Here is a 12608-nt window from a genome sequence, read left to right as displayed (position 1 = left end):
ATGTATTAGGTGCTCTCTTACACTGCTAATTCAAAGATTTTGCAAGGTCCCTTTCAGACCCACAAGTAAACGTACAACGGTAACACTGTGTGACGGTTCCAGACATCGTCACCACCAGCTACGGAATCTCTGAAGCCAGAAACTGGGAGTCATCCTTTACTACCTTTCACCCTCAGTCACAGCATCCAGCAGGTCATCCATTCCTGCTGTTCTCTCACTGTCTCCAATCCCTCACCTCCTCCCAACCCCATTAATGCTACCTCAAATCAGGCTTTCATCATTTTTGCTTACTCTAATGGTAAGATTTCTTAGGGTCAGTCTTGCCCTCTCCAATCCATCCACACCCCACTCCCTACAGCAACCATAGTGATTTTCAAAAACAAAAACCTGTTGATAATTTTTTAATGCATCTTTTAGTGATTCTCTGTTGCCTTTGGAAATAATCAAAACTTCTTGTCTTTAAGACTGGTCCAGTCTCTATCTGCTTTCAGACACTGGGGAGACAGCAGTGAGCAAGACAGACCAGGCCCCCACTTTCATAAAGTTTAAAAGGCTAATGAGGGAAGACAAACAATAAACAGATAAACAAGTAGGAACTGTGGCTTGAAGATGGCAAGGAGTTTACCGGGCAGTCATTTGTCAGGAGGCAAATGAACAAAAGCAAGGAGTGAGCAGTAGCATGATCTGGAGGGTCTAGAACTTCTAGGGTCTGGAGGGTAGGAGAGAATGACAGCTGATATGACAGTGGAAAGAGGTGGGGGCCTGATCACGAAAGGCCTTTCATGCCATGCAAAGAGGACCTGTTGAAGTTCTTGGGGGGTAAGCCAACTATACGTGTTTCATTTCATTTCAACATATTATTATTGAACACTGTATTAGCATTTGTGGGGCATACACATACGATATTTTCAGGAAGTTTACTAGCCATGATAGACATGTAAATAAATACTTCTAATCTAGAGTTAGAAAGTGATACCTAATGGGAAATGCAAAGTGTGCTGTCAGATTAAAAAACGGCTTTCCCTTGTTCCCTGAAAGTAGAGCGTTCCTATGAAAACTTTCATAAACTAGAAGTGGTATAAGCAAAGAAGCAATTACCATTAACTTACATGGAAAAATTGCAAGTGTCCCAGGCCCCAAATATGACCTCTCTCAGGCTTTTCTAATACCTTAAAGCGCATCTCGCTAATGAATGCACAAAATAAATCAAAATAAAGCACAGATGCTCACAGATACAGTTCAAAGCTCTGAGGCTTGATGCTGAGATGCTGAGTGTGGTTCCTGGGGAAGGGGGCTTGGCGGTGCTTTGCCTGTTACTTCAGGGGCTGCTGCCTGTATAACGGCTTGCTGCAAAACGAATGTTGCACACTATTTTTGCTTTCCCCTTTCATTGTAAAAACAAAAATCCTCTTCAGGCTTCTTTCAGTTAGCAAAAAGAGGTACCAATGGTTTTCTGGTTTGTTTGTTTGTTTGTTTTTTGAAAAGTCAAGTGGCATAATGCAAACTTTTAAAAAGCAGCAGATACCTGTACAGCTTTAAGGAGGCACTGTGAGACAACCTATATTTTCCAATTAAGATGCTTCAAGAGTGAATCAAGAAACCCAGTTTCAAGAGTGTCTTGCCTTACATAAAATTTGATCAAAGCTGAAGCTATAAGTATATACCGTGGTGCATGCTAGGTGTATAATTAATGAAATACTAGCGAAAAAATAAGAAGAAAAAATTAACCAGACAAGGAAGGGAAAATAATAAAGGAATGGTTACATGCAGTTGCAAATAATGCATTCCTTTATTTTTTTTAATGTTTATTTTATTTTTGAGAGAGACAGAGTGCATGTGCACAAGCGGGAAGGAGCCAAGAGAGAGGGAGACACAGAATCTGAAGCAGGCTCCAGGCTCTGAGCTGTCAGCACAGAGCCCGATGTGGGGCTCGAACCCATGAACTGTGAGATCACGACCTGAGACAAAGTTGGACGCCTAACCAACTGAGCCACCAGTTGCCCCTGCGTTTCTTTAAAAAGTGGAGAAAAGCAGCTCTTAAAATTTGTTTTCTGGAATTGACCCTTTAATGCAAAACAAACAAACAAGCAAAGCCACTTGAACTTGTCTATTTAGGACCCTACGTTTCCAGCCATTTGGAACTGTCACTGGTCATCAGCCTCAGCCACCCCCAGGCATGGTTAAGTTGGAAGAGGATTCAGACTCACAGAATGCTGAAGGGACCCACCAGACTTGAAGTATGGGATAAAGCTAATCTTGGGAAGGAAGTATTATAGGTTATAAGCATTCAATCTCTTTTTCACAAAAATATCTTTTGTCTTTTTTTCCTGAATTGGAAGGCCTCCTTTGGCCATTCTTGAATGAAATGTCCAACAGGAAGTGAATTATAGACAATTTCATCTCTAAAGACTAAGTCCTCTATGCTTTAAGGAGAGACCAACTCTTCCCATCAAATGACCCAAACTCCAATCTAATAGGTGATCACAGCTTTGATGGGTCATGAATCCATCTGTTTAATTATTCAACAAAGCTGTTAAGTGTCACCTGTGTGCCAGGCTGTCTTCAGGCACTTTGGATGCATCTGTGAAGTTAAACGCAGAAACTTCTGCCCTCAGACAACTTGCCATCCAGCAAGGGAAGACAAACAATATTATTATAAATAATGACATTATTTAGTATTTTAGAAGGTGTAAGTCCTATGGGAAATCATAATGAGCTCGGCGGAGTATGGGGTAAACGTGGGAACTGGGGACCATAGGGGGAGTGGGGAATGATGCAGGTGGCAGTTTTAAACAGGATGGTCAGGTTAGGCCTCATTGAGAAAGTGAAATGCAGAGACTTGAAGGAGGTAAGGGAGTTAGCCACATGAGTAAATGGATGACGACAGTTCTAGATCAAGCATTTGGTACAAATGAGACATAAGAAGTGCTTATATATTTTTACATAGTTGAAAAATCAAAAGAAGAACAGTATTTCATGACACAGGGAAGTTACATGAAATTCAGATTTCAGTGTCCATAAATAAAGTGGTAATGGAACCCAGCCACACCCATTTGCTTACTGGCTGCTTAGGTGCTACAAGGGCAGAGTTAGGTAGTTGCAACAGAGAGCATATGGTCCACGGACCCTAAAATATTTGCAACGGTTTATATGGTTTCATCAATGCAGAGGTGACAGTGTCACCACTATTACCAGGCCAACACGTTATCAAGTAAGACAACAAATCAGAGATACAGGTTGTTCTTTGAAGATTATTTTCGCAACATGTCTTCACATCTTAGCTGTTTTACTAGACCCCTTTGTTCAAATTATTCTTCCAAAGACAGTGGGAGAACAAGTTGGTAACACTTAGGCATGTCTGAGAAGTCTCTATATTGCATAGAAAACAAGATTGATGTTCTAATGAATGTTATCAATTTAATACCCCATTAAATCAGCTCTTTTTTAAGAAGTTGTAAACGTAGAGGGGTCTTTCTTCTTCAGAGCCTACTGAAGAAAAACATCTCCTCCATCTCTGTATGAGACCCTTTTTGTTAATTATGAAGACTTGCTTTTTTTTTTCTTCTTAATTTAGGTCAGGCACTGGAATTTCATGATGTAGCACAAAAAGCAAAAAGCAAGCCAGTAGAGCTCGATTTTAATAGTCGAAACAGAATAGGAATAAATAGGAATTTCCTTAGTCATACAAGGATCATGAATAAAAGCTTCCATATTTGGTATAGTAGGGGAAAAGCTTGCTCTCTTGATAATGAAAACAACAAAGAGAAGGCAGAGCCAAGAGGTTGAGAAAGGCAATTTCTGAAAATGTCTTATGAGGCCCCAGACCCAGCTCTTCAGATATGTAAGCCAATAAATTCCTTTTGATACTTGAGCCAGGTTGTGTTGGGTTTTGTCACTTACAACTGAAATAGTCCCAGGGTGCCTGATTTGGTTCAGTCGGTAGAGCATGTGACTCTTGATCTCAGGGTTGTGAGCTTGAGCCCCACGTTGGGTACAGACATTACTTAAAAAGAAAATCTTAAAAAAAAAAAAACAAAAAAAAAAACTGAAATAGTCCTGACACGAGGACAGATTCCAGAAAGAGTTAAAAGAAATGGTCCACAGAGTTGGTGGGACTCAAGGTGGAATAAGAAGGAGATGGATGGCTTAAAGGTGACCTTGGGAATGTCTCACATTAGAGATTTGAAGAACAGTGGCTGCAGACATAGAAACAGGAGCACTGGTAGCAGTGAACCAGATGGGGAGGCTCAGGAATCAAGTCCAGGAATCAAGTTCAATTTGAGTTTTAGGTGATGGTAGGTGTAGCTCATGTAGGAAACCCCCTAAATGCCACTTTGACATAAAACTTATTTTCAGCTGAAAGCAATTAGAAGCAGCAAACCTAGCAAAATCTCTCCCTTTTGGGCCTAAAGACAGGGTATGAGTCTTCCTTTTCCTAGAGATAGACTCTTACCAGCCCAGAGATGCATTGGAGGAATCTGCAAACGAACCTTACTCTGTTTGTTCTTCTCATATATTTACCTTCCCAGTTCTCTGCCCTTGGAGACTAAAACTCTTTGGTCCTATCATTTCTTTACAAATGTATCGTTCTTTGTTAAAGATGCTACATCAGCTCAATTCTAAACCTCCATTTTGAGTTACTTCTGGTTTGGTTTTCTGCTGTGTGATGTGCACCACAGGCATGAATACAGGCGTATCTTGAAGATATTGCACGTTTGGTTCCAGACTACAGCAGCAAAGCAAATGTCACAACAAAGTGAATATCACAATAAAATGAGTCAAATGAATTTTTTTTATTTCCCAGTGCACGTATAAGTTATGTTTATACTATAGTCTATTATGTGGTAGCATTATGTCTAAAAAAATGTATAATCTTATTTAAAAAATATTTTATTGCTAAAAAATGCTAACCACCAACTGAGCTTTCATTAAATCACACTTTTTTTTTTTTTTTTTGCTAGTGTAGGGTCTTGCCTCAGCATTGATGGCTGCTGACTGATCAGGGTGGTAATTGGTGGCAATTTCTTAAAATAAGATGGCGGTGAACTTTGCTGCATTGACTGACTCTTCTTTCACAAATGATTTCTCCTGTAGCCTGCTTGCTGTTTGACAGCATTTTATCTACATTAGAACTTCTCTCAAAACTGCATGCAGTCAGTCTTCTCAAACCCTGCTCCTGTTTTATCAACTAAGTTTATGTCATATTCTAAATCCTCTGTTATTTCCCCAATCTTCAAAGCGCCTTCACCAGGAATAGATTACAACCAGCCTCTGCTAGCTTCAAACGTTTCTTAGGCACTTCCTCACCTCTCTCGGCCTTCATAGAGCTGAAGAGAGTGAGGGCCTTGCTCTGCATTAGGCTTTGGCTTAGGGGAATGTTGTGGCTGTTTGGATCTTCCATTCAGACCACTAAACCTCTCTGCCCATCAGCAACAAAACCGTTTTTGCTTTCTTACCATCCATGTGTTCACTGGAGTGGCACTTTTAATTTCCTTCAAGACCCTTTCCTTTGCATTCACAACTTGGCTAACTGGGGAGGGAGGCCTAGCTTTCAGCCCATCTCTGCTTTCAACATGCCTTCCTTCTCACTAAGCTTAACCATTTCCAGCTTTTGATTGAAAGTGGGAGATGTGCAACTCTTTCCTTTCACTGGAACACCGCGAGGCCATTGTGGGGTTATTATTGGCCTAATTTTAATATCACTGTTTCTCAGGGACTAGGGAGACCCGAGGAGAGGGAGAGAGACAGGCAAACAGCGGGTCGGTGGAACAGTCAGAACACAAACAGTGTTTATCAATTGAGTTTGCCCTCTTATATGGGCATAGTTCATGGTGCCCCCAAACAATTAGTGACATCGGTGATCACTGACCACAGATCACCATAACAAATATAATAGTAATTTTAAAAATTTTGAAATATTGTGAGAATTACCAAACTGTGACCCAGAGACATGAAGTGAACAAATGCAGTTGGTAAAAATCGTGCTGGTAGACTCGTTTGATGCAGGGTTTTCACAAACCTTCAGTTTTGGTCAAAATGCAGTATCTGAGCAGCACAGTAAAACAAGGTATCCCTGTAAACTGTTTTTCTCCTGTTAATCTCTCTTTTTTGTTACCGGGGTCTCTGCCAAGAACTCAGAAGGTACAGGGAAAAGTGGGTCTTCTCTCATGGTCCTGTAAACACCCCAAGACTCAGGACTGAGTTTGAATGAGTGGCCCAGACTAGAGATGTCAACAGGGAGCCACCTGCATCAAGGTCCTCTGGGTCAAGGTGTAGCTGAAACCACTAGGATGAGCTCCCTGAGAAGCCATGGAAAGAAAAGAGGGGTGATGACTATGTTTCAGGAAACCCTGGTATTGCCATTTGAGTGGGTAGGAGAAGAATCATGGAAACGTTTTCACGAAAAAGTGGTTGGAAGGATCAATGCAACAGGGAGTATCTTGTGTCCCAAAAGGCAGAGAGGAGAGGGTTTGGAGAGGCAGGGCAGGGGGGCAGGGCAATGGAGATCAACATTTGGGTGATAGAATTCTGTGGAGGCTTCTCCTAAAAATTATTAAAAAGTCCTCTTTGAGGGCTTGAAAGCAGGTAACAAAGGGAGAGATTATGAACGTATGCATTAACTCACATACAGTTGAACTTAGGTAATCTGTTTTACAGACTCTGGTTGATACTCCTCTTCCCTCTCCTCACCCCAGCCTCAGGCAGATTTGCTAACCCTCTGAGACAACCACAAAGGCTGGACGATTTCCTTTTTTTCAAATTTCTGAGAACTGGTCTTTGTCCAGGATGCTGGGAGTTGGCCCCGGGATCCTGGTAGTTTCTCAAAGGATCTGTGATCATCTTGTAGAAGGCATTGTCCTGTTGGGTAGGCTCCAAATACAGGCTTCACTTCGGGACCAGCCTTCCCAGGTACCTCCCCACACACCACCAGCACTGGAACTCAGCCTGCAAGCTGTAAAGAAGGCAGGGGACAGTGAACTCCTCCAGATCTGCCCTGATCTCACACTGGCTCTCAGATATGAGGACATGTTAGGGAAAATTCTATTTTGATGCAGGAACACAGGAGTGTCTCTCTTTTGCTTCAAAGTGTCACAGAATTACTCTGTGCTCAAATGACATTCAGGTGCATAAGCCAGTAAATTCCTTTTGGTGCCTGAGCCAGGTTGGGTTGGATTTTGTCAAATTAAGGCAATTTAGGATGAAGTCAGTCCTGGGTGTGGGTCAAGAACATTCATTCATTCAGTAGATATTTATTGAGCACCTGTTATGTACCATGCTAGACGCTTGAGATATAGTGATGAAGACGGACCTGATGCTTGCTTCCATGGTGTTTACAGCCCAATAGGTAGTCGGGGGGGGGGTGGTTCTTGGAGGAGGTGTCATTTAGGCTAAGTCAGAGAGTAGGAGCCATTATTAGATGTAACAGTGAGGGGGAAAACCAGAAACCAGTGTGAGCACAAAGGCCATTCGGTAGGAGGGTCACAATAATGTGCAACTGAAGGCACCCCAGAGTGTGGTAGGAAGGCAGTGAGCAGGGCAGGTGGGGGGTTGGTGTTCAGGGAGGAGGAAGTGAAGACGGGGGAAGGGCAGGTGACAGATACTCTCTCTGTGGCTGCACTCTAGCCAGGGTGCTCAGAGTCGTCTTCTTGACTAGCCTTCACCCTTGGTCTGTAAAGACAAACACTAACCTAGCTTCTAACAGCTCACGGCCACAGATGACAACAGCTCTCCCTTAAAGTACCTGCCTGAGAAAACGCAAAGCTGTCAAAAAACTTTCCTGTTTATCACTGAGCCATCACCTGAGGATCGGGCCCCCACCTCTCAGTTCCATGGGAGGATACAATCCTAATTTGGATCGTGCCAGCTAGCAGACACAGCTGGCCTAATCACATTTATACCAAAAAGCTCTTTGCCATCTTTCACTTCCCTGACTGTCCTAAGACCCCGTTTGCCCCCTCTCCCTACTCCTTCATTGGCCCATTCACCTCTACGGATCCAGGTTAAGTTCAGTTCAGGATGGACTCTTGTTTCCTACTGCAGTAGTTATGGCTGGTCAAAATGTGTCCTTACCACTTTAACTAGTGTCCAGCATTGTTTGTCTTTGACTCAGGCCAGCAGGGCCTTGGAGGCCATGGTGAGAAGTCTGGGTTTTATTCTAAGTGCAACAAAAAGTCATTGAAGGCTTTAAACTGGGGGTGGCAAGCTGTGACTGGGGTTTTAAGATCCCTCTGGCTACTGCGTGAACAGAATGTAGTTGGAAAAGAGTAAGGAAGCTGGAGGCCGCTTAGAAGGCCGCTTAGGAGGCCGCCGCGGGGGTGGGATGAATGTCGAAGCCGTGCACAGTATCTAGTACATCATAATGTATCGAGAGGGGATTCGCTATTGCAAATTACCCTCTGCTCTCTTTCAGTCATCATTGTGGGTGACTGAGAGTCATCCCCATGAACTATCTGCTTTCATATCTTCTTATTACTTGGCTTTGCTGGAAGAGCTCGATAGCCATTTGGGTAGTTTTTCAATTATAGAAAAATAAATTCTAAGGCTGAGAGAAAGAGAACATTAGAAAGAAAGGGAGAAATACAGCCCGTGATCAGTCAGGAGACATATTTCCCAGCTCTCCCACTGTGACTCTTAATTCAAAGAGATTTTCCTATTTGCCAATGAGAGGCCAATCCCAGTTCCTCTCCTGCGCTCAGGAAAAGCACAGGAATTTCCCTCAATGCTTTTTCTTTTACAAAGCTGCCTGGAAAATGTTGGAAATGTGCTACTACACTGGGGTTTAATAATGAAGATAAAGAGCAAAATGTTTCCTCTAACACTTGAACTCTCTTTATTTTTCACGTTTGCTGGGTCATTCCTTCTTTAGTTTTGGCAAATGAGAACAGCAGCCTCATGGGGATTTAGTGTTCAGTACCTAATATTCCATGCTGGGCACGGGTGTCAGCAAGAAAAAGCAATCTCTGCAATCCTTTCCTCTCTAGCTGAAATCAGGCAGTCTCCTGGACGGCCTTGCTGGAACCTGAGACCTGACCTCATTGGTCCCGCTAATGACTGTGTAGGAATAATTTAGGTTGTTAATGAGGGTCTGAGTTATTTCCCCAGTGAGCCCAGCTTTCTGGCAGCGGCTGTCATTTTCACACCCTCACAACACAGTCAGGAAATCTTTGGAATTTCATTTTCATAAAAACCATAGATTTGCTTTTGATGTGGGTCTCTTCAAGGGTGCCCCTGGGAAATAAAGCAGGTCCCAGCTTGTCCACTCCAAGCACCGCTAGAGAAAGTGAAATAAAAATAGTCCACAAATGTGAACCTGATTTCTGCTTTGCGCCTCCTTCCTACACATGGGAGAAGCTAAGTCACAGTCAGGGACGATCTCTTTCTCTAGGAATTGCACCTAACTTTGGGGGGAAATTCTGAAATGCCAAGGAATGAGTGGCAGGTGGCAGATGGGTACAGTGTCCTTATTGACCTCCCTGGCATCCCCTGGGATGTTCTCATTTCTGTCCAGTCTTTGTTGGTGCACAGGTCACTGCTGTGCCTGCCTCATGCCCACTGCCGGGTGGGTCTCCAGGTTCTCGGTGCTGCCCTCAGTTATTCGGGAACACGCCATGGCTTCTGCATAGTCCAAGTGACAGAAACTCCATTTCCATGGCCTCTGGGACCCCTGGGACTGCAGCACTGATCCCCTGCCACAGCCTAGGAAACAGAGCAATGCAGCCCTATCTTCCTACATTGAAGATTACAGTTGGTGGTCCACATGCAGCCCTCAGATGGGTTTTGTTTGATATGTACTAATTGATGAAAAAGATTAAAAATTAGAGCCATCATGTTAATCAGAAAATTTTGCATATTTCAGATCCTTCTCCCATCCTTTTCTGTCTCTCTGCTTTCTCTGAGCCTACAAATAGGCTTATAACACTTTAAAAACAAAAACAAAAACATTCCTGGGGCACCTGATGGCTCATTTGACTGAGCATCTGACTTCAGCTCAGGTCATGATCTCGTGGTTCCTGAGTTCAAGCCCTGCCTCAGGCTCTGTGCTGAAGCCTGGAGCCTGCTTCAGATTCTCTGTCTCCCTCTCTCTCTGCCCCTCCTCTGCTCGCACTCTGCCTCTCTCTTAAAAATAGACAAACATTAAAAAAAAAAAATTCCCCACAATATGCCTCAATGTACCACTTCAAGCTTACTTTTCCAGTTCTGCTTCACATGTTACACTGTATGGCAATAAAGACTCAACACTTCCTAAACCCCAGTGTTTCTCAAACTATGGTGAAGGACCAACTTTTAAATTTCCAATCTATCCCAGATCAATACTTTTGTGAAATAAAAATGTAACACAGAAAACTGACATTAAAAACATACAAATACAAGCTCAATTGATGATTCTTAGTTTGATCAGAAATAAAATTACTGTATAAGCTTATTTATTTTTTGAGTTTATTTCCTTTTATTTATTTTTTAAATATATTTATTTATTTTGGGGAAAGCACAAGCAGGGGAGAAGCAAAGAGAGGGGGACAGAGGATCCCAACCAGGCTCTGTGCTGACAGGCTGACAGCAGCAAGCTGGACATGGGGCTTGAACTTACAAACCATGAGATCATGACCTGAGCTGAAGTTGGATGTTCAACTGACTGAGCCACACAGGTGCCCCCAAATTTGTTTATTTTGGAGAGAGACAGAGAGTGAGTGTGAGTGGTGGGGGTGGGGGGGGGGGCAGAGAGAGAGAATCCCAAGCAGGCTCTGCACCAGTGTGGAGCCTGACGCAGGGCTCAAACCTACGAACCATGAGGTCATGACCTGAGCCAAAATCAAGGGTCAGACACTTAACTGACTGAGCCACCCAGATGCTTCTATATAAGCTTTTTAAATGCTTACTCTCAGTTGCAGTACCTCCTCCACTATGGATCAACGATAATTGTAAGCATGGCCCTAAATAATTCCCAGAATTCTCTGCTTCTGTGCCTTTGCTTATGCTGTTCCATCCACCAAGATGCTGTGCTTGCTGCCCACCTTCCCTTCCTTACCTCCCCTCATTATGTTCATCTTCCGAAGACCTTTTGATCTTTCAAGGCCGTTCAGATGCAACTCTTTTTTTTTTAATTTTTTTTAACGTTTATTTTTGAGATAGAGAGAGAGCATGAATGGGGGAGGGTCAGAGAGAGAGAGGGAGACACAGAATCCAAAACAGGCTCCAGGCTCTGAGCTGTCAGCACAGAGCCCAACGCGGGGCTTGAACTCATGAACCATGAGATCATGACCTGAGCCAAAGTCGGATGCTTAACTTACTGAGCCACCCAGGTGCCCCAAGATGCAACTCTTAATACAACAAGTTAAGGATATATCTTACCTGCTCGGTGAGGCCCCATGGGACACAGATCGACTGTCATTCTCTTGGCATTGTATAATGATGACTGTATCTGTGCCATCATACCCCTACCTGATGTTAAACTTCCTCAGCTCAAGGACTTTCCCATGAGTTTCCCAGTGGTTTCCCAAGGCTAACCCAGAGCCTTATAGTAAGCTTTCAACACACAATTGCTGAGTTGAAGTACTTCAATTAAAAAAAAAAAAAAAAGCAAGGATACCATTGGATTGGCTACACGGTGTTCCTGGCAAAGGTGGGAACAAAACTCAGGGCTTTGGGCTCTTAGTTTAATTGATTGTTATGGATTCTTACAAGTTTAGCCCTAAAAGTGGGGTAAGTCAGACAGAGAGAGAGAAATACTGGATGGTATCACTTACATTGGAATCTCAAGATGCCAAACTCATATATACGGAAAGTAGAACGGTGGTTACCAGGGGGTGCGGGTGGGGAAGTTAGGGAGATGTTGTTTAAGGGTACAAACTGCAGCTAGTAGATAAATTATCTCTGGAGATTTAATGCACAGAATAGTGAATGTATTTAATAATACCGTATTATAAACTTCAAAGTTGCTACGAGGCTAGATCTTAATTGTTCTCGCTACAAAAAAAGAACTAATAATTATGTGACATGATAGAGGTGTTTGCTCATCATATTGCAATATATAAATGCACCAAACCAACATATCCTATACACCTGAAGCCAGGATCCATCTTGTCCTTTCAGATGGAGGAATTCACACCAGGGGTCTTATCTGCCCCAGGCACAAGGAACCTGTAGGAATTGCAACCCTACAAGCTTACAAGTTATTAACCAGCACATTACCCTAGTGATATCATCACCAAGTGTACCTAATGAGTTCTCTAACATAAAGAACAGAGACATTTTTTCAGATTTCAAGTCTCTTGAGATGGAAGAGACCTCAAGGGACCAGACGAAGCCGTACCAGAGCACCTGCTAGCATGACATCATGAGCATCCAATCAACAGCATCCACCTTCTCAAAAGATCCCTGTCCAAACTTAGCCCTTTAAAACCCTCAGTTTGCAAGCCATCAGGGAGTTCAGGACTTTTGAGCATTACCCCCTCTTCTCCTGGGTGATGCCATACCCATAAACATGTTGTCTTTCTTCCCGGCAAAAGATCAGTGTCAGTTCTTACTGGCACGCTGCATATCAGGTAGACAAACTCTCCTTTGGTTCAGTTACACATCTTAAACTTACACGATGTTATATATCATATCTC

The sequence above is a fragment of the Acinonyx jubatus genome, chromosome B3 (assembly GCF_027475565.1).
Source record: "Acinonyx jubatus isolate Ajub_Pintada_27869175 chromosome B3, VMU_Ajub_asm_v1.0, whole genome shotgun sequence".
NCBI lineage: Eukaryota > Metazoa > Chordata > Mammalia > Carnivora > Felidae > Acinonyx > Acinonyx jubatus.
Note: the sequence above shows the minus strand (reverse complement) of the source record.